Source organism: Melospiza georgiana, chromosome 2, assembly GCF_028018845.1.
Source record: "Melospiza georgiana isolate bMelGeo1 chromosome 2, bMelGeo1.pri, whole genome shotgun sequence".
NCBI classification, from domain to species: domain Eukaryota; kingdom Metazoa; phylum Chordata; class Aves; order Passeriformes; family Passerellidae; genus Melospiza; species Melospiza georgiana.
Genome location: NC_080431.1, coordinates 18,652,746 through 18,679,563, shown reverse-complemented (window position 1 = coordinate 18,679,563; position 26,818 = coordinate 18,652,746). Strand labels below are relative to the sequence as shown.

Sequence of the window (26,818 nt, the reverse complement as noted above, 5' to 3'; positions counted from 1 at the left end):
GAAAGGCTGGTGACTGCTATAGAACACATGAACACAGCCTTGGAAAATTGAGCTCTGACACTGTGGCACAATGTGAGAGCTGTGTGTGCCTAAAACAAAACCAATCCATCCTCTCCAAACCAGCCATATTTAAGTTGGATTTACTGGTTGGGATTGCATTGTTGCAGATAATTCAAAGGTAGTAAAAAAAGAGAGATGCAGTTGTCCAACAGAATTGCTCTCATTTTTTGCAAGTAGTTGTTCTGTTCTTCCTGAGAAAAATTGTGCTTTTATGAATACTTTATGTATCTGAGTGTCTGCCCTAAGTTTTATGGAACAAATGCAAATTCTTTGTAGTCCAGTGGTCAGCTCTTCTGTTGTTGCCATTTGCCAGCTGCGAGTGCTGTTTCTGGGATTGCAGCTTTCATTCTTCGTGCTGTTACTAGTCATGAAAACTTTAGTGCTGCAATACATGTTGAAAAACTTCTTCACAAAACACCTGCTCTTAAGATGAGACTTCCATTGGAAGCATTGTTTTTTTCTCTTTATAAATGCACTTGCTGATTTGTTTTCCCTTCCAGTTTTGATTTTGGAATATCTCTGAAATGGCAGCATTTGCTCTCATGGAGAAATTAATATTGGGAAAATATTTATCTTCTTAGCTGCTTTGAGTAAATTTTAGCAGATATAAGCAAGGAATGCTAGCACTGAGACCTGTCACTCCTCTACAGATCTGATCAGTACAATTTCTTGTCTTCCTTTGATTTTTTTCAAATGTCCCTGACAGCAGATATGTAAGTGTTTACATGAAATAGGTTGTACATGGAGGTAGCTGCACATTATATTTTTTCTCCATATTGTAAGGAGCTGAGGGAAGAGCTAGTTGTTTCTCACAAGATCGGCAAAAATACTGACAGAATTGTGGAACTCCAGCAGCTGTGTGTCTTTCAGCATATTATATTATCTGGGTACAGAACCATTATTAAGGTTCTCACGTCTTCTGCACTTGTATAAAGGTAACTGTACTGCTCAGGGTGTCTGAGAATTTGGTAAACCCAAAAGCCATTTTGCTCTGTAGGGGATTATTGTTGCTATTAGACTCTATTATGTTTCAGGGATGCAGTAAAGGTCCTAAAAACTTGCACCTGCTCTGCTCAAGTCAGAGGAGCTGTGCCCCTGTAAATTTTGTGCACTGTTGTAACTGTCAGTAAGCTCCTCGTCTTGATTTGTGCAAATTCTCTGTAGCCTAGACCAAGTCTGGTCCTAAGAGACTTCCTTCAGAGTACTTATCCCTGCAGCACTGGTTCATTAACCTATTAGCTGAATTCCTCAAATGATAAGTTGCATTTTACCTCCAGGAACATAATGTTCAAGTTCTGAGTTTTGTGTAAAGTATTCCCTGGTACATAAGAGAAAGGACCCATCAGCTATTTCTGCAAATGTTCTGTGGCCTGTTCCTCTTTATAAACTTGTAGTCACATTTACAGGGTAGATATTTAATGTTTAAGACTTCGGTTGATGTTGCATAATATTCAAATTTCAAATTGTTAAGATACCTGAAGAACCACATTTGTGCTCTATTAGCATTTCTTGCCCTAAGTGTGAGGTAGGAGTTGACCAGCACTAGTCTTACTTCTGTAAATATTTGTCTTACCCTGTGCTTGTAGATTGTTCCACATAATTAATTTTGCTGCATGCTGAGGGCCAGCAGCTCTTGGATGGCTCTGCTTGACCGCTGTGAACACCAGAGTTCCCACTAACAGGAGCTGCTGCAGAATAGGCTTAGGTGCTTCAGAGATGATGATGGCTTACAGAGGAGGTTGTGGTCAATGGTCACAAATCCAGCCCTGTTTAAAGCTGGGGGAACTGTTGGTGTCCCCTCTCTCTCCTGCTGATGTGTAGAGCCAACCTCTGTGCTTGCAATGGACTTCAGGAAATTGGTGTTGCGTGTTAGAGTTGAGAGGAACTAGATTTCAAGATAGTGTGACTCTCCCCACTCTCCCATGGATTTTTTATTTTTTTAGGCCTACTAAGCAAAATTGCCTGAGAGGGAGGAAAAAAGCTAATTTTTGTTCAGACCAATACTCCTGCCTGTCTATTTTTGAATGGTGATTCTGTGATTTTTGACAGGGAATAAAAAGTGCCTGGGGGGATTTGGAATGTTGCAATAGAGCACAATCATTTCAGTGAAAGTGAAACTCTTACAGGCTGATAATTAGTGTGTTTTGACACCTGATTCTGCGACAGTATTCCAGAAAGTTGTGAGTTTGGAAGTGGAAAAAAAATGAGCTGAATTACTTTTAAAGCCAGCTTCATTATTAAATATAACCAGTCTCTGTTACAGTCTAGTGGAAAATGTTGTTTTTAAAGTTTCCTAATAACACCTGCAAATTATTGGTATGCTGGTGCCCTGCTTCTGGTAATGGGAAATAGTAATCCATTCTTGGAAATAACTTGTTCTACATGCTCTTGAATATAGGCTTCACTATCTTATGCAGAGTGAATCTCTGGAATTTAAGGTGTATTTTTCTCCTGGTCTGATGGAATCTTATTCAGGTTTAGTTGTACTGTGTCCAACTTTTTTTTTTTTTTTTAATGTTTGGTGGCTGTTTGGGATATAACCAGAAGTACCAGGTGCTTGTGAGATGGGGTCTCTACTTCAGCACTGCCATGCACACTGCATTTGGAAACATATAGCAGTAAGTTCTGTGCTTAACAGACCATGCCCAGTGGCAGAATGAAATGGGGTCAGCCATGAATATCTTATCCAGGAAGGGCTTAGAACCAAATAAGAGCTTACATGTCTGTGAATTAGTGCCAGGCTGCAGATATGCCAAAACTCCTCTGGCCTTGCATGGGGTTAACTCAGTGCTACAGAATGTGATCTGAAAAACCCACTAACTTGTGTGGTGGGGAAACACTGGCTGTGGGGCTAGGTCAGATTCCCTATTGCTCTCCTGAACTCCCCAATATGAGATGTAGACAGGAGCTTCTACCTACTTCCCTCAGAGTATGGAGTAAGGACCACGTAGCTGTGCCTTGAAGACAGGAATTTGGTTCCCTTTGTCCTTCTGGAGGAGGCAGTGATGGTGGTTTATCAGTGCTTTTGTTGTATTGTAGGTATAGCATCTGGTATTTTCAGTGTCGTGGTGCAATGCTAACATATTTTGCAGTGTATTTATCTTCTAGGGTATCAGCCTGCAGGAGATAGAATTGGGATATTTCTCTTGGGGTAGGTTGGGGTTTTGACAGCGGCAAAGCACAGTGCACTTTGATCTAGTGCAGGTGCCATGTGCACTTATTTGATATTTTTTTCTTGGTGTTTTGCTGCTGTTTTGGACATGGATGCATGCCATTTTTTTTTTTTTTCATGACAAAGTGTTTGTAGATTCTGTGACCTGTGTGGTACACCTGAAACTAGCTGTGCTGGAGGGCTGAGCCTTCATAGCTGTGGGGGGACCAGGGTGTGGGAAGGATGAGCCATAGCTCAACCACTGTGTGCTGGTTTGTTGTTTTCTTCCCTTTGCATTGCTTTCTGTTTGTTGAATGATAGTTTTCTTTTGGGAACATGAGATTAGCACTAAAATAGGCCAGCATAGGATGAGGATGACGACAATATAAAGCTTCTGAACATGATTTTGAGCCAGTGGGTTAGCTTTACTTTAATCAGGATTTTTAATTTTTTTTCAACAACCATTCAAGTAAAATCTTTGAAACAAAACAGCTTAGTATCAAGACTATGTTCAAGTATTTCTTTTGAGGAATGGAGCACTTATTTGGATTTTGATGGGGACTAATGTGAATTCTGTTGTAGGGCTGTGATTGAGAGCTTTCAGGGGATAAGGGAAGGAGGTTGAGACTTTTCTAAATTAAAACTAAGTCAAAAGGATGCTGCTGTACATCTTCTGTGCTATTAGTGATGCCTCTGAAAGATATTTAGTTATACCCAGGCTTCAGAATCGTATCAGTGTTATGGCTGAGCTGTAGGCAGTATAATCACCGAGATACAAAATTGGTTTGTACTCTTGTAATAATCTAGATTGGGTGGTTCAGCCCCAAACCTTCAAGATATAAGACAGTAAGTTTGACCTGGCCCACTTAATTCCTTATACAGTCTCCTCAGGTGTGATTTTTAAAGTTCATTAATTGCCTAATTAGCCTTAATGATAGATGACTTTTTATGCTAATTATTTGAAGACTGCCTGATTTAGGGAAGTCATTGAAATACATAGCTGCTGTTCTGCCTGTAAAACAGCCTGGATATTTGTCTCACTGTGACATTATGACATGGGACATATGTCTTCATTCATGTTCCTGGCAGCTGGAAGCAGTGTCTAAAAGGCTTGTATTGTTTACCCTGTCTGCTAAGAACCGGTGAGCTTCCAGAGTCAAGCACTTGAAACTGAGGGCTGCCATCAGGAGGGTTGTTAGTTTTAATCTTGAGTCTCTTTGTGTACACAACATTCCTGCCTTTACAGGATTATATATTTACTTTTAAAAGAAAAATGCTGTACTGCTTTCAGTAGTACTTGTGTAATGAGTAATTATTTTTTACTATTATTATTATTTTATTATTAACATTACCATCATCTGTATTCTGTTCTTGTAGTGGAATGGTTTTCTGCCATATGTTTAGTTTAACACCTGCTCTGGCATTGTTGTTGAGCTGCTTTGCTGCATTCCTTACCATACAGTGGAATCTTTAATTATCAAGCCTTTTTCAAGGTAGAGTTGACTCTCTTAAGGATGAGACAGGATAGAAAAATGGTATTTACCAGTCGTGGTGCCAATTTCCATCTAATCCCATGTTTTTCTGGAAGGCAATTTTGTTGAAGTAGTAAGGATCTCAGACCTGAATAGGTATTCAGCCATTGTTATTCCATTGTGCATTCTTCTTTCTTCCTGCTTACTTCATTTGTGATGTGCCTTCCCCCACAGAGTAGCATGCAGAAAACTCATGAGCGCCTTTCCCAGCTCCGTGTAGAGATGGAATCAACTGGCTTTGGCTAAGCAGTGCCAGAGTGATGAGAGAACCCTGCCAGGGGAAGGGACAGGGGAGGACAAGCAGGATTCTGTTTCTCTGCCTAGCCAAGTCTTGCTTCCTTCCTTTCAAGATCCTGTTCTTGTCAATCTGCACTTGGAGTCAAATGCCTTCTGTGCAAATCCTCCCTGGCATAACCAGTATTGGAGAAGTGAAATGCAGTACAAGAGCAAGTGTCTCTCACAAGGATCAGAAAATATACTGATTTCTGTTCTCTGGGATTTTGGTGAATTTTTATTGAATTATTTAAGGTCAAAAGGCAAGGGTTGCCTAATACTTAATTTTGACACCTGGATATTTGCTGAACAAGTTGACTTCTCTTGAGCTGATGTTGTCTGTTTTAGCTGAAACAGTTGAGGGGTGTAGGAAGAGTTTAGCAGAAAACAGCTGTAGTACTTGAATTGGTTTTGAAGAATAGAAGCTAAAGAGGAAGCTATTATTAAGAAACTGGTACTAAATTGTTGCTTTCTCTTTCCCCTGTGTAGCTGTCCTCCCCTGCATGTTAGACTCGTGCTGATCTGCAGGAGTTAACACAGTTTTTGCCTTTCAGTAAGCTAACAGTAATGGAATTTTGAGCACTGCACTACCAAGGTCTCAGTCCTGGTGTAGAGCACTGTTTTGTGCAAATAACTTCTGTTCTAGTTGCTTGGAGTCTAAACAATGTAGAGAAGCCTGCTATAGCCTTGGTAATAAATTTCATTTTGTATTCTAGCTATTTACCTTTTTGCAAAGCTGCTGTTCACTTATGTTACAACATAACCTTTTGCTTGGCCTTGACAAGTGTTGCCCTGTTCTGAATAACGATGGTTAAATACTGCACTGATCCTTGTGACCTTAGTAGCAGAACTCCAGTGCCCTGCTGCTATAAGGGTGTGTTTTATTAATATTTAGAGCAGAACTGAATGAACAAAAGATTAATTTGATGTGAGGCTATCCTATTCCACTTGTCACGGAGCACAAAGTGGATTACTTGATTAAAAAAGGCAGGCTGCAAGCTGGGCACGACAATAAAGCAGCCAGGGCAGTGATCTTGCCAGTGAGGTGGGGAATCATATGGTAGCCAAAGAAGGGTAGAGCAGGTTCATGATGTTAGCCAGGGTCAGCCAAGAGCATGGTGACCACCAGAGAGCTCTGTAGTGATGAGTTGGTCCAAGGTAACACCAGAATTTAAGTCATCAGGGCAGAGTCGGGGCTGGTAAGGCAAATGGCCGGGTGCGGAGGAACCTGCAGAGCTCTGCCAAGGGTCTGAGCTGGAACGCAGCCCTGAGGTGGGGCAGGGTGTCCAGTGAGGCCTCCAGCAGTGCTGTGTGCCAGGGCTGCTCCCCAGCAGCCTGCTTGGGGTTCACAGCTGCACTGTCCCGGCTGGCCCCCAGCCCAGCTCCGGACCCCGGGGCCGGGGGAGAGGCTCTGCTCAGAGAGAGCCCTGGCACCGCTCTGCTTGGGCAAGGCCTTGTCTGGGCTGGCCTCAAATCACATAAAACCTGCTGCAGTTCCTGATCCTGGGATAACCGTGCTGTCAGTCCTCAAGGGTGAGAAGAGGAAGTGGAGATGCAATAACAGAAGATAGGTCTGTGTGTTTTGTAACGCTGGCTGTGGCAATAAAGCACATCCTGTGTGTGAGGGGAGCCAGGCCCGGTGGGATGGCTGCAGCCGCCGGGGCTCGCCTGGGATGGCCGGTGCTTCCTCAGCCCTTGGTGGATGAGGGCAAGGGAGGAGCTATTGGCAGCAGCTATTGCTCCAGTGTGTCACAGTGATTGCTAATTAGACTGTTGGGATGGACAAAAAGTAAATTATCTGGAAGTCTCTTTAACCTTTTGCAGCTATGTTTTTGTGCCTTTATTCATCCATGTACTTTGACTAGTATCTTGCTCTCATTCTATGACATTTTTTAGTGATTTATTCTTCTTCCCTCTTTCTGTGGTTTGAAAACCGTGTCTGATTTTTGTGAAGCTTCTGGTACATACTCTTACTTCTCTCCAGGCTGTGTCAAGTCTTCCCTTACATCATGTCAGCAGCCTTCTGTTGATCAGCAGAAGAGCTCTATTAGAGTTCAGTGTTCCTTTGTTTCCTGCCTCTTTTCTTTCCCCTTTCCCCAGAAGGATTTTTTTTAGAGACTTCTCTGTGTTATTTCTGTGGGAGCTGTGTTGAAGGAGTCTTTGCAGCAGACAGTTCGTAAGCTAATTTCTACACAGTCCCTTAAGCTGTGGTTCTCCCTGCAGACCTGTACTTGAGATGAAAGGATTGGTTCTGTTTGCATTTGAGTTTCCTGCTGCTTTGAAAGACAGTGGCATGTCTCAGAACAGCAGTACTTGCAATGTGCTTCTTCCACAGAAGGGAGAATAATGACCAGTCTTTTATAGATAGGCATGTGGTTCCTCATCTTCCTCTTAGTTCTGCCTGGTTAAAAGAGTTAGAAGTTATCACTGTTATTATTTTTGTTTCCTTTCTTGAAAAGGCAATGATAACTTACGCAAAATATTTTGAATTGTAGTCTAAATGCACATACTGGAGTACTATTGAATGCATCTGAAGCTTGTTCTGCATAATCAAATTGCTTAGAGATTTTTATCTTCTATTAAGATGCACATGAAGTCTGCACTTTGTAGGTTTAGTAATTCCTTGCTGCATGACATCAAGGATTCCCATATGTTTAAGGGTATCTTGCTTGTGTACGAGCAGGGATATGGCAGGCAATCAAGTTAGCAAGGATTAAGGAGAGAGCAGTTGCAGGGTTGGGGGGAGAAAATTCACAGCTGTTATGTAAAGAAAGTGGTACAGGATCTCCCAAAACAAAGCAGCAGAGAGTGCCCATGAGATGTGTTCGGTAAGTTATTGAATGATTCTTTATAGCTTGGCTTGACTGTTAGTGCTGGAATTTTATGTGAGTTCTTTTACTTAAGTGCGGTGTTGGTTCTGGCACTGTCTAAGATTAGGTGCTCCTTTGAGCTGAAGGGTACAGCAGGGAGGTGGAAGTGGAGAGAAGTTGAAAGGAGGGCTTATCTAGTTAAGTGGCTTTTTCTTCCCTGCTGGGAAAACCACACAGCTGTACTATCTATCCAGTAAACATCTTCCACTGGGTGTGAGCTCTTGGTAATTTGCAGCTCTTAATGATAACAAGGGAGAGAACTTTATTTCAGATAATCCACATGATATAGTTGGTTGTTGTGAAGCATTTAAAATGGGGATGGGGTGGGGGGCCGGGCAAAGGATGAGGAAGGAAGCTCGTTAAAGAGGAAGGAAGCTTGTTAAATGGGTGTCCTTCTCATTCTTGCAAGTACACTGTAAGTGGTTAGAGCTCAATGATGTAATTGAATTCCTTGGCAGATTTATTTTGCAGGTGGTTATTTTGCAGTTATCAACTGTACATGTGCCCCATCTTCCATTTAAATGTAAGCCTGACTGGCAGCATTTATGACTTCTGATTCCTGAAGAAAATGAGGCAGGATTTATGTTTAAGATTTGGAAATTGAGTTCCTAATCTACAAGACAAATTTTCAATACATGTGTTTATGTCTACTTTGCCTTTACAAAAGGGGGAGAACTAATGGTAGAGGTACCACTTGAACAGGTCTGGCTGTGGGTCTTGTAATGGGAAATGGCAGTCTGGGTGTCCTTCACCTGAGTTTTGTGTTTCACAAGATGGTAACAATTTGTTGGTTTGGTTTTTTTTCCTCTGCAATATAAACATGTGTCAGCTTTGGTTAGCCATGCCAGCAGGAGTTACACAACTTCCTTGGAATGGCACACTGTGCCGGACAGAGGATATCCCGTGAATTTGAGAATGAAGCTTGTAGATGATAAATGCCAAGGCAAGAGTTAATTTAGTACCCACTTGCCATAAATAGAGGAAGTTGATTCATACAGTCACAGCTAGAAGAGTACATGAGTATGTCAGAGACTTCACTGTCTTGCTTGAGATCACAAATTTGCTGAATAATGTGGCAGGCAAGTTGCAAAATTCAGTCTTCTACTCTTAGAATGGAAGTCAGATAAAATGGTGTGAAAGGAAATATCTTTTTTTTTGCTGTAGTTGTTCTTTTTCACTGCTTTGCTCTTCAATACACCAAACACTTCCACTATTCCAGACACTTCAGATGTATTTGTGATGTAGTAAAAGATTAGCAACATGTGATATTTGATTATGCCTGTAGAAAAAGAATAGAGAATTCTTTCATCTCAGATAAAGCTGTATCAAAACCCAGCAGAATAAGTAGTCAGAAATGAAAGTAAGGTTTTTTAAATGTCAGCTGAACAGAGAGTTTCAAAGTTAAAAGTTGCTTGCATGTTCTGTTGGGTTTTCGTATGTCTCTGTAACGTGACAGTATAAAAAGACATGTAAAACAGTTATAGAGTTATTACAGTATATATTATGCAGGTTATGATCCTGTGCAGTGTATTTTATGAATATAGGCTAGATTGTTACAGAGAACAGTATTTTGGTTTGTATATTTGCTTTACTGACCACAAGTGTTGCTGTTTTGGGGCACTTTGAGGCTGCTGTTTTTGGCTTCAAATTACAGCAATAAACATGATAGGTGGAAGAATCACAGGGACTATTGCTTGTGTTGTACTGTCAGTGATAGGGTTGAGTGTATCCAGAGCTGATTTTAGGACCAGCTCTGTTTCTAAATGTGCTAACCATCTGGCACAGTTTATGTGTGTGCTTTGTTTTATGCTTGAGGGTTTTTTTGAAGGGGGATGAACAGATATACAAACGCATAAGTTTTCTTTTGGACCAGTTTTGCTGTACTGTAAAAGATAGTGCCTAACTGCTCTGGTTATTTACTTTCTAGTTTTTAGAAATGTTGATAGAATAGGTGGTAGAAGCTGATACCAGGCATGTTAATGGAGTAGGAGAATAGAAGTGAGTGTATTTCTCAGCGGATCTGCAGTGGAGTTTGGAAAGTTGGCTGGATTGGCAGAGACTAGTTTGTTAGCTTTTAAAATAAATATATTCTTCTGCCAGGAAATAAAAGCTGCACCTTTTAAGTTCTTCAATGTATACCACACTTAAGTAGTCACTTCCAGGAGTCTGCCCAGAAAAATGAAGTGTTGTAGCATTGTTTTCCTCACTACTCTAAATTTGAGACTCAGAGTCATTAGTAGATCCTGAGATGTGAGCTGGTAGTTCAAGGGTCTGTTGCATACTGCATTTCAGTGCTAAGCATTAGGAAAAAAAAGATAACCACTTAGCCTGAACTGTTCCCATAAAGTAGGTAGTTGGAAGCACAGCTTTAATTTCTGTCCAAACTTTCTCCTTTGGCTCTAAATTGGTCCTGTAGATGCATAACTGATTGAGATTTTCATTGCTGTCTGTCCATAAATGCTGATGTTTGGTAGGAATTTTTTTAACATGCAGTAGCTCAATAATGCATGATCTCCCTCAATGTGTGTTTAGACTGTTAGAGTTGTCTGTTTATTGTTTTTTTAATTCTACTCTTAAGCATATGGAATATGCATGAAATAGAGTTGATGGGCTGCAGTTGAGCCAGACTGATACAAATAAAATCCCCTCATTATGTTCACAGAGATAATTAGTATGACTTGAAATACTTTCCTTGCTGTTTCCCACCCATGTGAATCTTGACTGAAGTTGCTAATGATTATTAAAAAGTATACACCCCTGTTCTCCACACCTGTAATTGCAGTGTCTTGGTGCTTTGTAGGTGTCTTGATGCTGTCGGGCTTTGTAGGTGTTTGACAGAGGAGATAAACAATGTTCTCTGTTTTTGTAGGGAATCTACAACAACAGCTTTGTGTTCTACACAACATGCAGCTTTTCTGTGTAATTTAAAGTATTCTTTGTTCTGCCCTTCTTCTTGATATGTTAATTATGCTATATTGTACTAGCAAAATGACATTTGGCATCAATTTATTTTTACTATCCCATTTGGAGATGCATGAGTGGAAGACATCCTGTACAAGTGTCATGTTTTAGAGTTAATTTTTAAAATTATCTAGCTCTTGTTATGTTGCCATCTGTTTTCCACTAGCTTGAAGAGGAAACAGCTGTGGTGAATAATCTCAAGACAGTATTTTTAATAAAGTCTAGTAGGTCTGCTTACCTTCAGTGTGCATGTGCATCCCAGGGAGTGACTGTGCTGGCTAGGAGGGGAAGTGTGGTTTTGCAGTAGGAGCTGTAATGAATTTAGAGAAGCAGTGATTCTGATATGTCTCTCCATAGCTGGATTTGAGTGCAGCTGGAGAGATCAGGGATAATGGGACACACTTCACTTGCTATAACTGTGCATTGTCTTGTAGAGGGGCTGTTATTGCAGCTTCCAGGGGCTGGCAGGCAGCTGTGGAGCTGACTGAACCTGCTGATCCCAGGTGGAGACTCACTGGTGGCCACACCAGGGCATCTCCAGTGTGCTGAGCCAGCAGAGGCAATAGCTGCACTTGACTTTGGGGAAAGCACTGGAGATGGAGAGCCAATGACCTGGTCTCTTCAGCTGACAGCATGGAGCTGCATGGAATTAGAGGTAACCATTTTGGGGAGAATATTTAATTTTCTGATGGAGAATAAGCCTTACTGGCGGTAAGTAGGGTATGGATGCACTTGAATAGCTGATTTCCTTGTGGGCTTCTTGATTGTATTTTAGACTTCATTTTGGTAAGGAGCAAGAAACCTCATGAAAGAGATGATGTACAGTATAAGCTTCAATCACAGTGGTGATTCAACTGAATAAAGGGAAGGATAAATAAAAGTAGCAAGTTGCCTGTCAAAGAATGCCTTGGAAAAAATTTCTGATTGGTTTATTTGAGCTCAAGCATTGCAGAGTGGCCAAGATTTGGTACTGTTTTACATAGATTGGCTTTCTTCACTTATTTCCCTTTGATTTTGATAGAAAGACTTTGTTAGGTCTGGAAAACTTTGCTGGATTAGTAGTTTTTTTCAAAGGGCCATCAGTAAAAAGAGTGGAGAGGCTGATCAGCAGAGAGCATTAAGTGGTGGTCAGGGAATATAGAGTTGAATGGAGAATGATGATGAATTGAACTGGATCTTCCCATAAGTTAACCAGAATCTTTTTGTCAGAGACTTTTGCATTTGCTTGAGTCTTTAGGTCAGTGGCATTATAGAACAAACCCCAGCAAGAGTAGCTGTGAAAATGAGCCTGTAGTTCAAGTGCTTGAGATTGCAGCCTCAGATCTTCCAGGAGCTGACATCCCATAAACCTGTATGAAATATGTGTCCAGTGCTATGCATTGCACAAGCCCTGTCCCTTTCACTCTCATTGCTGCCCCATTTCTTGCACCAAGGCCAAAGGCTGTGGTGTGGGAGCCTCTACCGTGTCAGAGCTAATGGCTGCACAGGAGCTGTTCTGAGCTGCTGTGGTCTGTTCTGCCTGATGGCTTTGTGTCCATGTGAACCTGTGGGGTTCACCACGTGGGGCCGATGGGCACTGAGCAGTCACCTGGCCTGTGGTGCCTTCAAATGGCTGTGGAGCTGCAGTGTTACTGAAACAGGTGAGGACATTGCTGCTCCCAGCCTAAAACCCCCTTGTAACTCTTCTGGCACAGGATGAGTGTGTTGCAGTACAGGAAAGGAAGACACTGACTTGCAATTCAGTTGAAAATGAGTTATACTTCCTTCGAGCTTTCCTACCCAAATTATGCTGTTAAACAGTGCTGCTGTTTCTCTGGAGGAATATCTTATGTATGCTAAGAACATGTTAGTACAGAAATCTATCTGCCTTTCAAAGGAGAGAAGCTTTGAGTGATAACTATAAGAACTCCTAAGAAATAACCAAATAACAGTGACCTAGAGTATTGTTACCTATGTAGATGTTTCCTTTAAAGACTGATATTTCTGCTAAGCTTTAGGGGCAGTTTCTTTGGTTGAATAGCAAATGTGCATTTGTTTTCCTGCTTGCAGGTATACCACTGCCTCACTTCTGAATTTATAACACAAATATATTCATTTCAGAACAAGTTAGAACTGGAAATAAGAAACAACTAGTTTCTGGTGCAGAAACCCCCACAAGTCAAAAATCTTCAGTATAGGAAAGATCTGCTTTGACCGCACATCTTAACATTCTAATTCACAAATGGTTCATCTTGGGAAGATGAGGAGAAAGTGTCTTTCTTTGGATCCCTTAAGTCCATAGCTGGCAGCAGCATGGTTATGCTGTGGTTATGGCATGGTTATTTCAGATGTAATGGTGCTGGAGTATGCAGAGGTGAACTTTGACTTAGTGGGAACTGTTGTTGGGTTTATCTCTGTGTTACTCTGTGCTTCTGTTGTGTGTAGGTACCCTCTCTCCACTTGGGAGTTCCTCTGCCCTTCTGTTTTGGTATGGAGTACCTCAGGCAGCTTCCCATGAAGAGTGTCTTTCCTATGAAAGTAATCTGTCACAAGGCATTTTTCTGCCAGGTTGCTCTGCAACAGTTATATTACCTTTTTCCTGCCTAAATTAGTGTTCTTTCTGTAGTAAAGCCCTTGGGGGCCATTTTTTTCTCTGTAGGGATGTGACAGCACTCCTGGAATTCCACACTGCTAACAGTGAGATATTTCCTCTCCTGCTTACTGGGAGCTGTTTGTCTTACCTGCTTGTTAAAAGGACCAGGTGCTTTGTCTTCTCCAGCTCTGTGTTGGTAAATTCTCCTTTGTGTTTGATTTCCACCCTTGTGCTGTTATGACAGCAGACAAGAGGCTTCCCAGACCAAGGTGTTGATTTTGACATGCTGCACAGGAGAGCCCTTTGGTGTAAGGCAGGTGGGTCAGGCTGGCATGGCTTTGCTGGCCCTCAGATGCAGCTTCTGCAATCCCTCATGCAGTTGCATTAGCAAGGACTGTAATGCATTGCTCCTATGCAGCCTCATCTGAGGGGTCTGAAGTTGCATTTTGATTATGAAGTACTGAGAGGGATGGAGTTTGATTATGGAAGTTTGCTGTGTGACTTGCTGTGCACAGTCAGAGCTGGAGTCTGCAGCAGAAGCAGGGTGGAATCCAGAGTTCAACCAAAAGAGCCAACTTCTTGCATGGGGATGGAGCCTTCCTGCACAGAGCAGCTCTGCTGTGTGGTATTGCTGTGTAAAAATAAATGGGCCACTTTTGAAACCACGTGAAATGAGCAAGGGGTTAACTGAGGCTGAATGAATGACTTTGCATTCTCGGGTGATCTCTGCAAAGAAGCATTAGTTTGTTTTGGTAGCCAAATCTCCACTGTATTCATCCCCATCCTACAGCATTAAAAGTTGTGACTACAGCATGCCCATGGATTTGTGTCCATCTACTCTATGTAACTTGTGTTCTACCCTAAAAGGTAAAAAAAGGGAATATTTTTATCCAACAAATAGTCCTTGGATGGGCACGTCTGTTTACGTGTTTAACTTTTGCATCTGGTTATTGTAAATGTCTGTGAAGAACTTCCTTACAGTCTGTGAAAGTGTGTGATATAATCCAGAAATCAACTTCATTTTACACTTGATTATCAGAAGCATTCCCTGACTCCAGTCTCATGTTCTTTTGCAAGCTATGAATTTACACAGGGGTTTGAGAAGATTATTTCAAGACAACTTGATATTGCACATGTGTAGTTTGACCTTTAGGTACCTATTGACACTGGCTGCATGTGATAACACAGCTTCATGTGACCCACAATAAATATGAAAGGATTTATTGCTTTCTATTTTTTGAGTTTGAGATAAAACTAGTACATGCTGTATCAGAAAGAAAAACATGATTTTCTCACTTCTGTTGGGCTCTGAAAAAGATGAACTGTAAGATGATGTGTGTGGGTACATTATCACTTTTTGCCTGCTTGATGTGTTCTGTAAAGTGCTGATGACAGAGTTAACCAAGGTTTTGTGTATTTTGGGCTTTTGATGACTGAGTAGTTGCACCACATAACTGTGATTCAAAACTGTGAGTTTAAGTTTACTTAAATGTGTGTTGTCCTTTTTGGTTGTTGGACTGAAGAATAAGCTTGGTTGCAGTGCCTTCTCCAGCTGTGTGTCATGAAAGCAAGCCACTGTCACCAGCTAGCTGTGTTGGCTCAAAGACTGTGCAGTTGGATCTTGGTTAAATTGGCAAAGTTTTCAGAATGAGACTTCTAAACTAAGATTGACACTACAGTATATCTTTTGTATTGCATTATGCTTAGGAATGCTGTGCCTTTGTACTTCCATCCTGTCAAATGTCCTTTACCTGCCCTTCTCTTTTTAAAGCTTAATCCTCCCTTATCATACATGAATATTTGTGTAGGCTTAAGCATTTTAAGAAAGAGAATGTCTTCTTTGTTCGTGCAGCTCTCATTACTGCTGGACCTCTGCTACTGAGGCAAAGTGAGAGCAGGTATGTGCTGTGTTAGAATGATGAAACTGAAGATGTGTGTAACAATAAAATTTGTGAATGTGTTTTGGAGTGGTTGCCAGATACTCCTCTCGTTCATGTTTTTGAATTCCTTCTGCATTGACAAATAATTTCTGCTTTTTCACTAGTAATAAGTATGCAAAATATTTAACACTTCATGAATACTTCACAATCAGTGTGACTTTACCCTATTTTCTGCAGCTGATATGACTAACTTGTAAACTGAAACCAGAAGACTGAAGGAAAACCAACATCAACTGAGTTTCATTATATTAACACTTTGCATAATTTAGAAAAGGAAAGTAGGTCACTTTCCATTTTTAATACCCACTTTATACTTTGCATAAAAACCCAACAGGATTGCAGACAGTTCATGAAAAGTTATACATTTCCCTGTAAATACAAATTTGAATAATATGGATGTTTGTGGAAATTGCAAGGGAATATTGTAATTTTGGCTCAGATGTTTCTTCAGAATCTTAACTGCTTATATCAAGTGCTGTGTTTTTAGAGCACAGAGCTGCACAAACTTCTGAAGTCTGTAGTTTTGATCATTGCTTGTAAATAAATGACTATACTCAGATTCTTGCTTGTTTTTCTGCAGTGTTGTGTCTGTGTTACCTATACTCAGTGCTGAGGAGTGAAGAAATAAATGTGTTTTCTCTTCCCATAGTTACTGAAGTTGGAAGATCAAGCATTTGGTTTTTATCACACTGCCTGCACAATGAGTCATGCTTTCTTCGTTAGGTCTGTTCCTCAGGCCAGGATTCATGTGATGTTCCCCTTCTCTGGGCAATCAGATTAGTCACTGTTTGAAATCCTGTTTAAAAAATAAATGGCACCACAGGTTATTGCCTGCTCACCCCTTCCGTGCTCTCCCACTGCTTGCAGTTTGGGTTCAGCAGCTTCATTATATTGAAAAATATATTATGGTCATGGTAACTGACATATCATTGGAGTCCCACTGAAAATAGTCTACTAAATTTGGGATTCACAGTAACTAGCAAAGAATTGTTTATAAGGCAGGTTAATTTTAAGTAATTCAGTGTGCTGAAATACATCTTGCTTAAACTTGGCTTCTTTCATTATACTGTTAAGAACAAAAACAACATTGCAAATGTATAGTAGCTTGAACTTTATGAAACCTATAGATTTATGAAAGCAGTGGCAATAGCAAAAATTGCTAACATAGATGGCATGCTGTCATGGTACCTGAATCAGACTTTAGTATTTGGGGCAGAAACTGAAAGTGTCTGATGGAGCTGAGATTTAATGGAGGTTTTGAACAACTTTAGGACAGTAGCAGTTTCTAGTCCCTGCTGTGTAATACACTGTTAGGAAGGCTCTTGAAGTTCTTTATGTTGGTACTAGAAGATTTTAGGGGTGCTGGTTCATTGTGGGAAGTAGCAGTTTGAAAGACAAATTAATGTAAAAAATGTGTGGTGGCCAGATCAGAAGTAGGAAAAGAGAGGGGAAAATATATATAGTGTGGCTGTAAACACATAACCCAGATGTTGCTGTAGATATGGAGTTTAGCCATTGTTAGCTGGCTAAACTCCATATCTAGTCAATGAACAACAAATCATGATTCAGAAAATGTGTTATGTTCATGCCCAAATACTCTTACATAGGAGTCTGTCTACAGTAGTTGTTAATGCAGGCACCTAAATTGTGCAAAGTGTTGCATCTTATGAATATGCCCAGGAGCAATGTCTGGTTTGTGCCTTGAGAGCAAATTAGGGTTATGACATGGTAAAGAACTGGAAGTTGTGAAATAAATGGTTATAAACTCTGTCATAGTTTATAGATGAAAACCTGAATAGAAGGAAAGATGAATTATGTTCCACATTAGACTTTGATTCTGGTTCTTATGAACAACTTCATTTTTCATGTTTTAAGTTGTTAACAATGTTTTTTTGACAGGAAAATGCTCATGAAGTAGGTGGAGGTGCAGACCAGTGTGGGAGAAAATGAGATCATCTATAGAAATTCAAATGTGGTGTTTTGGGGTTTTTTGTGAAGGTTTTTGTGGTGGTCTTGTTTTGTCTCCAATACGCAGCTGATTCTCACAGGTACCAGACACTCACAATTGTTACATATACTAGTTCACATTGTTGGTTTTCCTTTCATTCTGTGTGAGACAGATTCCTGAGGTGACTAAAGAGATATACTAAAATTCAGCTTTGGGTGAATTTTGTGGGTGTGGGTGAGCAGCTCATACAGAATACCCAGCTTCAAAAAACATTGCCAGATTTGGAAGATACTCAGCCTCTGGGTGATTAACTACAACCAAAATTTAATTTTGAGTCTTGCTCTTATTTCTCTGAGAATATCCACTGGAATAGAACAGACCTGTGTTGCTGTGAAGTTTGTTTAATCCTGCTGCATTGGCTTCCCCTGGAAGACAACATGCCTGTGTATTTTGGCAGTTACTTTGTGCAGAGATGAGTATCTTGGGTCTTATGTACTGGGAGATGAGGACCTGATCCTCTGACTGCAGATGAAGCCTGAACAAGTAAATACTTAGGTATTTGTGCATGTGAACTTCATTTCCATGAGAGATTCTTCCCCCAGCCACCTGGGACACTGGGAAATTGGATGGGGGAATTCTTGTTTGGTTTTTTTACAGCTCATTTTTCTCACTGCTGGTCAAGCAAATCCCTTATACTGCTCTAGATTTGTGGGTAGATCCTTACAGCTTAATTTAAAAGTAATCTCACATGCTCTTAGCTTGTAATTTGAAAACTTTCCAAGGCTTAAGGCAGTGGTAGTTACAATTGTCATTTCCTCCCTATACTTAGGTCAGTTTGTCTTCATCTGTATTTTTGAAGTGAAAATTTATTTTGACAAGGAGCTAGGAATCCCGTGCTGATGAGATTTCTGAAAAAGACACTTGTTTAGTAAGCCTGCTGACACAGTAAATGGAATGTTTAGGGTCTTGGATGATGGTCCAGGTCTGTCAGTATATGGATGTTGTGGAAGTAGCCACCTTTAGACATTCTTGGGCCAAGCTGTGTGGTGGCTGTAGTTAAGGCAGTGTGGCTTCAGAGCAGAGGCAATAACTACCACCACACCTCAGAGCAGAGGCATTTCATCCTCTTGCTTTCTGTGAAGAGATCAATGAGTTTTTAGATCAGTGGCAGTGTATCCTTCCATCTGTTGACTTGAGTCCAGCTGCATAGCACTGCAAGCTGCCAAGTGGTTCCTTTAATAGTCAAGCTCAAATGCTTTTAGGCACCTTAAGATATTGAAGGGAGAGATGCCTTTGGTTTTGCTTCATTAATGGGTCTGTGAACTAGCAACAAGAAATTAGCATAATTGATGTAAATTCTTGTGTATTGTTGTCATGCATCTGTGCAATACAGGCTAATCAGCAATGAAATGCATTTTTTAAAGTCACCTATAATCATATCAGGCACCAACCTTAGTAATGTCCAAGTGAAATGTATTTTTGTTTTACTCTACTGGAAAAGTGTTATGCAAATAAAGGCCCAGTAACTGAAGTAAAACAAATACTGTGGATGGATTTGATAATGCTGAGAGCTGAGTTTGTAGCATAGCATTTGTCAGCCACTTAAGACTAGAAAAGTATGATTTCCCTTTTTCATTCAAAACCCATTGATAAGCATGTAGACTGAGAACTGGTTATGATCACACTTCTCTTAAAGGGTTTCCTTTTATCTCGTTCCTTAGTGCAGAGGATGCTTGTCATGTGTGAAGAAACACATGAGGAATACTTAAATGGGAAAAAAGAATTTGATCTCGTTGTAGGAAAGTACCTATTTTCACTGTTCTTGAAGAAAGACTCAAGTAAAGCAAGTTGAGGAGATATCAATACCTTGTTCTCCTCTCATGAAGATTAATTTTGTAATAGGAGGAGTATTTTGAATGTGGAAGAAGACACTCTTTTCTCAATTAATTCCTAAATCTTAGATAGTTTCCAAGATTGCCTTGAACTTCTGTGCTCAAAATCCCCCAGTTTCTCAATAGCCAGGTTTTGTTTTGGTTTGAACACTGTGGAGCCAGAGGACCAAACTGAACCTGATCTAAACGTGATTCCCTGAGACTCTGCTTGGTGAAGATGTTTCTAAATATGTAATTCTAAAGCAAGAGCTGTTGTGAACAGCAGAATCATTGGAGGAAACAGTTACAGTTTCTGAACAGGACCAGTAAAGCCTTTGGCTGTTCAGCAGTTACTCCTTTTGCTTTTAATCAAAGCAAAATGCGGCCTTTGGTGGATTTGTACTTTTCATGTTACTTTATTCTAAAAATTTTTGGTGTTGCTTGTTGTGATAGAAGTGATTAGTGTCCTGGAAGAGGGAGGGCATCACTCCTTTTGCATTGCTTGTGTTTTGTTGGTTTTTTCCACACTGTTGCTGTTGCTTTTTGATCTACAATTTAAAAGATGGGATGTACATAAATAAAAATTGTCCTTTTTAAAAAATATTTGTGATATGACTTTTAGTTTTGTCTGTGAATAATATAAATGAAAATAAAAATATTTTTCCACATTTCTTTTTGCTTATGCTGATGTTTTTGAGAACAGTACTTTCGTTCCTTAGCAATGACTAGGTTCCTTACAACAGAGCAACAATCTTAAAGTATGCTAAAGTACAGAGGCTCTCAGAAGGGAACACTTGTTGGATTTCTTTGTTTGATGTTGTAAATCACTTGCTTGTATTTCCTGTGTTGTACTGTTTTTCTAAAAATAGTGAAAATTGCTCGCTGTTTGCTCAGTGCAGCTCCATGATGGAATAGTCTGTTTAAAGTTACTTCCTCTCAGCTACTCTGCCCCTCCTGCAGCCTGAATCTCTCCCTCATGGCCTCCCACAACAGATGTTCAGTGGCTTAAACTTTGCTGAGAGAAGGTCTTTCATAACTTTAGGAAGCTGATATTCATTTTTAAAAAATAACTACCCCCAAATCAAGCAACTCCCCCTCCCAAACGCCTACCTCGGAACAAAACCAGAAAACCTACCAAGGACTGCACAAGCCACAGCCTAAACCAAGGTCACAATTCCAAGGCCACAGAACAGCCTGTAGCCAGTCCCTGCAGTTCTGAAACTGAAGGAAAAACCTCACAAGTCTCTATCAAATGCAGCTAGGAGTTGCATGAGATGTGCTGATGCAAAGTACCATCTTCAAAACACAAACGGGATTGAAAAATAAGAAATGTGGAACTGAGTCTAACTTTGTGCTAACACAGATAGAGTCTAGCTAATTCATAATTTTTTCTGCAGAAATATGACCAAAAAAATCACATCAAAGCACTTAAGGCTTCCGCCAGAATGCCGCAGGAAAACTGAATTTAAATGCGAACTCCTTGAGAACACCTTTTTCCTGGCAGTATTCTACTTTAAAATAGTAGGATACCTTCAAAGTATCCTTTTACACAGAATAGCTTCAGTCTTGTTAAAAAGCAGCTGGACTGTGTATTTTTTATTTTGTGGGATTAAGTTACTATTCTAAGGGGATCTTGAGAGAAACCTGATGCCTGCTGTTGACCATAATATTGGCAAGTAGCATGCAACCAGTTATTAAAGAGTTGAGGAGAATTATGCTTCTCCTCTTGCACAAACTAAAATCTTAATTTTGCAGGCAGCTTTCATGAAACTTGCTTTATAGGCATCTTTCCTCTCAGCCCTGGGATTTGATTAACAGCCCTGGTGCTGTAAGCACTTAAGTACTTAAGATCATGACAAGATCTTTTGAGCCTTCTCTCTGTTCATTCCTCTTACAAGAAAAGTAAGACTGTCAGCCTGCAGCTTCTCATTGCTCTCCAGTGAAAATATCCTCAGCTGCTTCTGTTACACCCAGAAAAATAAAGCAAGATATGTGGGCAGTTTTTTGGACTTTCAGGGCTGCAAAAGGAGAACTGGAATGTCTGATCCCATGTGTATAGGAAAAAGGGAATGTGGCTACTTGGCGTTCTGAGTGACGGGTCTGAGTGCGTTCACCATGCAGGCCGTGGCTGATGAGGCTTAGCAATTGTTACCGGGGTCAGGAAGGCCTGTGTGCTGTGCCAGAGAAGGATCTGTAGGAAGGTTCCTAACCAGTATAAGTTTAATCGTTTAAGGGGGAAAGGAGGTGGTGCAGCACTATGGCTCTGGGTGTACTGGTGAGGTTGGTTGTGCAGGTGGGATTTTAACAGGTGCCAATGTTCCTGTCACTAGGCTGTGAATAGAGCTATCAGCTGGTGCTGGTCTTCAGTTTCATGCCAGAAGATTTGGGGTTGATGCTCTTTCCCTGAAGCCAGGAGGGTTTCCACACGATACTCTTGTCTAAAAAGTATTTAATGAATGCAGTGTGCTTTCCTTGATGGCTGCCTGCTGAAGCAAGGCTGTGGTTTTGGGGCTGTGGTATGGAGCTGCTCAGGGGGTGTTGCTAATGCCTGGTCTGTGGTGCTGTTTGGTTGGGGAAATGCCATCCCTGATAACGTGATGACCATTTCACGTGGAAAGAGGCTGGCAGGCAAGGGCTTTTAGATTAAGAACAGGTCATCTAAAAATCTCATTTTCCAGATCATCAAAATCTCTTCACAGATGGCTATTTTTGACCTGGTTTAGAAATCTAATGCAATGTGTCCCCTCATGAAAGGAAAGTAGTGTGTATGTGTGTGCACATAAATGCCAGTGGTCAAGGCAAAGAGAGATCGTTGGACAAGCAGCATTACAAGCCATACCTGTTTTAAAAGAAAGAATTATATTAATATATTAATTTCCTTTTTAGATAAATGATTTTTGTGTTTTGCTTATTTTTGGGCTCTGAGAATTATACACAGATGTGGTGAGAAAGGAACATTTTTGACACTTGGCATGTATTGCTTAGAAAGTGTTTGTTGTTTTGATTTTACTGCAGAAGTACAAAGGAGCACTAAGCTGCTTACATAGTTCCATAGTTGCATGCTGGGTACACTGGTTTTTGGAACTTCAGTTTTAAATTTTATTTTATTGCTATTTTCTATTTGGACTGACAAAAATTAATTCAAACTCTCTTTTCTGAGAGGTACCCACAGTATATCTACATACAGGAATTATATACAAATGCAACCATCTATTCTGCTTTCAAAAATTGCATTAATGTCATATAATTATCACATTAGCTGTTCAGTAACAAAGTTGGTTTTTAATGTGGATGAAAGTTTTTCAACTGTGACCATTTCAATAATAAAAGGGTTTATTTTCTCAGTATATTCTTCCTGAGGTATTGTAGTCATATCCCTCCCTTAGTCCCCATCTAAGATGATCCCCAAAAGATGATCTTCTATGTGCAAGAAAATGAACTGCTTTCTCAACATTCAACATAAATGCAACTGTTTCTGTTCAGTTAAAATTTAATGCATAGACACTAAATTCTAGCTATTCGTATGTGTGTTAATCCACATTGAGTAGTATTATATTTCTGTTTCAAGTAAAATGAAGTATTAATTAGAAACTTGTTGTCATCTTGATATTTTACATTTATGCTGAATTTTGTGCATGAGTAGCTTTTTAAGCATAAATTGTGGTCATCAGAGGTCTGAGTGTACATACATTTTCTTTTTTCTGTTTTTGCTTGATCTGTGAGTGTTCAAGCAATAATGCTTTTTCAGAAGAAAGAAAACTTGAAAGGAATGCTTGAGATAATTTTTCAAGATTTCCAGCATCTCTGTTGAGATAGAGAGCTTAAATGAGAACAGGAGAAGCTATTCATCCTTGACATACATTGCTGCTCTGCTTTTGTTCTTGAAATGCTTCCCTGCAAGCTTCTTTGGAGGGTATTTTCCTGAATATAGTAGAAACAAAGTGGATTGCTGTGGGTTTGGATACGATGCCCTTTTCAGATTTTAGGTATTTTGTTTCTGTACTTAAGTCTTTCAGCATTCTCCCTGAAGTCAAATGCTCTGGTACTGAAAGCTCAGCTGCTTTTATTGGATTTATTTTTTTGGAGGTAGGTTTCTGTTTGCTTGTTTGTTTTCTGAAACAGTTTGAGAAATGGCTCTCTCATGCCATCATGGTCAAATATGTTGCTGCTAGAAAGCAGCAAGCTAAATTTGTTAATGCATTACAAAATCTTCCTTAATGCATTCAGATTGGCAGATGTGTGCTGGTGACCCAATATTTGGCAGCACAAGAGCAGGAAATCTGTTGCAAAAGGTAGATATAATATGTGGCTGCCATGTAGCCTTTGCTTTTCAGAAAGTTGCATCTGGGGAAATATATATCAGAAACAAAGATGACACAGTGGCAAGTATCTAAATTCAATTTAAAATACTAGATGCTTCAAAAAATTCAAGTGGGAAAACCTTAAGGAAATGTATGCATATACTTATTCCTAGAAGCATTTTCCAAGTTTTTTTAGCTCTTAGCAGTTATGCTCCCAGCGCCCTTCCTTGCCATTTGTGTAGGAGCACCCTTTAAACTTGCTTTCCTTTGGTTGCTGGTGTTTTAGCAGGGCAGCAATATGCAGCATTGGGAAGAACAAGGAAGATAAATACAATTTTGAGTTTTTCCTATATCTTCTTCCAGCTTGTTGCATTCCCTGTGCCTGGCTTAAGCTAAGCTATCTGCTGTGGTAGTCTATTTTTGAACTGTAGCAACCTTGTAGTAATTCTATGAGGAGAACGGGGAGAAGATAGCAAGCCAGTGACATATTCAGAATTGTACATTCTTTTTTTAAGACTTGTCTAAAATACCAATGTTAACTTTTCCACAGCTGAAATCAGCTTTGCTAGGTTTAAGTACTTAGTGCTAAATTGAGTTCGGCACACAGTTAAATTAGGACCATGTACATTGGAAGTGCAGAGATAGGGGTAAAAGCTATTGGAAACTTGAACAGATTATTCTGCTGCTGTGGCTTCAAATGGAGGCCTTATGCTCCAAAACAAAGTGCTTGTGTAGTCTGAATTGTCAGGGTCTTAGACATCTTAAGAAACATTCCATTTCTTCTTAGTGGCAGTGGAAAACTAAAGGTTTTAAAGGCGAGTGTGTTGACCTTTCATCTGCAAACCCTCTCCAAGTTCTCCTCTGTACAGGTACTTCACACATGTGAAGAAGGGAGGAAAAAACATGGGAGTTGGCCTTTGAAAATGCACTTGATGAAGATGTCTCTTCTGCACACATAGGTTAAGTGATTAAATTCTTGCCCAAAATAAATGATCTCATCAGCTCTGTTTTTTGAGAAAATGGAAATAGTGCATGACTATATAATGTATTAAGGACTTGCTTTTATTTTCAGTTTCCTGGTAGCAAATCCAAAAAAATACTGATCAGATTGTTCAGCTTCATTGTAGATGGCAAAAGAGTGCCACAGAGGGAACTTTTTTGTCTTGGAGGAATCTAAAGAGCAACTGAAGCTCTAACAGAGCGCATTTGTTGGCTTAAAATGTCTGGCTAGAGAGCTGAGTCTTTAGCTGTGCTTGAAAGCTTGATAAATTTTTCTTTCTCGACTGCTCAGTGCTGGAGGAATCTAAACAGCCATTGGCTGCTGCCGGTGTTGGGAAGAAACAGTATTTTTTTTTGTAAGCTACTCAAGTGAGTAACATGATTAATATATTGGGTTGGTCAATTAATCCATTGTTCTAGTCTCCATGGTTTTCCAGGGTCTTTTTCATTTTGAAGAAAGAAATTACTGTAAAATGTCTTCTCCCTCTATCTTCCCTCTGTGCACTTTCTACCATTGTGACGGTGGTGACCTTTAATTTGCTGTACAGACTATGCAATCAGCCATTTTCCAGTGATGCTAAATGGTGTCTTCCTTTACACTGCAGTTAGGTTTCAATATTGTGGGCTTTCCTATTGTAAGTCTTTTATGAAAGAAATAACTGAGTTCTCAAAATGTGGTTCTTAGAGTACTTGAAATAACTATTACCTTTAAGTGCTTAAGTGAATATTGTGCACATGAAAAAAAATGGAAATCAAGATGAAAAACAGAATTTGGTTTCATGTGATGCATTAATCTTGAAGCAGAAAGTGGAAGAGTGAAGAAAAAGGGAAGCTGTGTTACTGTTTTGGTTTGATTTTGAGCTTGAAAATGTTGTGTCTTTCTCTTGGAAGAAGCGTGAGAACAGTGTGCCAGCCCTGGAGGAAGAGTTCCTTATCAGTCTGCTATTGAAACACTTCCTGTTGACACTGTCTCTTTGGGGAACTGTACCCTGTTATCCAGGAAAGAGGCTGCTCTCATGTGACTCTAATGGAGAAAAATTAACAGGAATTTGCTTGCTTGGGCAGAGAAGACAGGCTTTGGAGGCCTCAGTCTGTGTGAGAATAGGGCATTTGATTTGTAGCTTGCTTGAACTCAGACTAACAAGAATAAAACTTGGAGGTTTAGCGTGGCAGGACGGACTTCAGTGCAGACTGAGCAAGCCATCAATAATCCTCAGTATATTTTTGTCTAGAGCTGCTGCAGTTGAACTATTGCTAACACTTCAGCTTAGTTTAACACCACATTGAGCATGCCAGCAGATGTTCCAGTCACACCTTCAAATTACAGTGGAGACAGCTTTTTTTAATCCAGTGTCTCGCAACTCTGAAGGAAGTGGGAAGAATGCTATCAAGTTGTATCAGCTGAGCTGAGCGAACAAACTTATTTAGAAGAGCTCTGAAGCAAGGCATTAATGTCTGAAGCAACATTTTCTAGTCCCTTTTTAGTGCCTCTATATATGCTCCATGGTTAGCTTTAGAAAAAAAACTAACCATGGCGCATATGTATGCACTACATGCACATACAGTCACACAATGGACAAGCCATTTTTGAGAAATGTGGTTGTGTGATGTTTCCAAGGGCATGCCATGGGTCAGTTAGCAGAAGTGTATGAACAGTGTGCCAGAAGGAGATGATAGGCAGGAAGATGTGGAGTCCTGTGTCATTTGATGTCTTTCCTTAATAGCTGAGGGTGCAGGTTGGCTCAGCATTTCCTTGCTGTGCGTCTTCAGTGTTTACAGGCACATGCATCAGATTGCTGTGGGACAAATCTGCCAAAAGGAACAAGTATGTCTGTACTGAAGACAGAGTTGAAAAAAACAAGGTGATTCTGTTATTAGTATGAAGCTATTTGGGAGCCAGAGACTGGGGAACTGTGTCTGGGAAAGTGCACTTAAGCTGAGCTGCAGGGGTTGGATAAAAAGTTATATTTGTTACCATCATTTAGAGCTTCCTTCTGTACTGGCAAACAAGCCTGTGTTCCCTTGCTCTATGCAGTTTTGGTCTTACTCCTTATATTTTTACCAGGACAGAATGACCTAGTACCCATGCTATGTGCTAATAATCTCCAGCTACTGGAAGAGTGACAGTAAATAGGACCATGTGCACTGCAGACTTTCACTTAGTCTGAGTTTCGTCTTTAGAATTAAATCACTCCTCCACATAGTGATACATACTTCAGCCAAATGATGAGGGGCTTTGTCCAGTTTCCTGATGGAGAGTTTTGATTTTTATGAGTCGGCCAAGGAAGTTTAGTACTTGACTTTGGTTGTTAATGAATATGTAAAGGGGAAAACTGTGGT

General features: G+C 40.2%; 1 protein-coding gene across 1 annotated transcript in view; it reads left to right on the top strand.

Annotated features, from left to right (window-relative positions):
• RASA3 (RAS p21 protein activator 3) overlaps positions 1–26,818 on the top strand; it is a 129,279-nt gene that overhangs the window by 10,906 nt on the left and 91,555 nt on the right. The window lies entirely within an intron of this gene.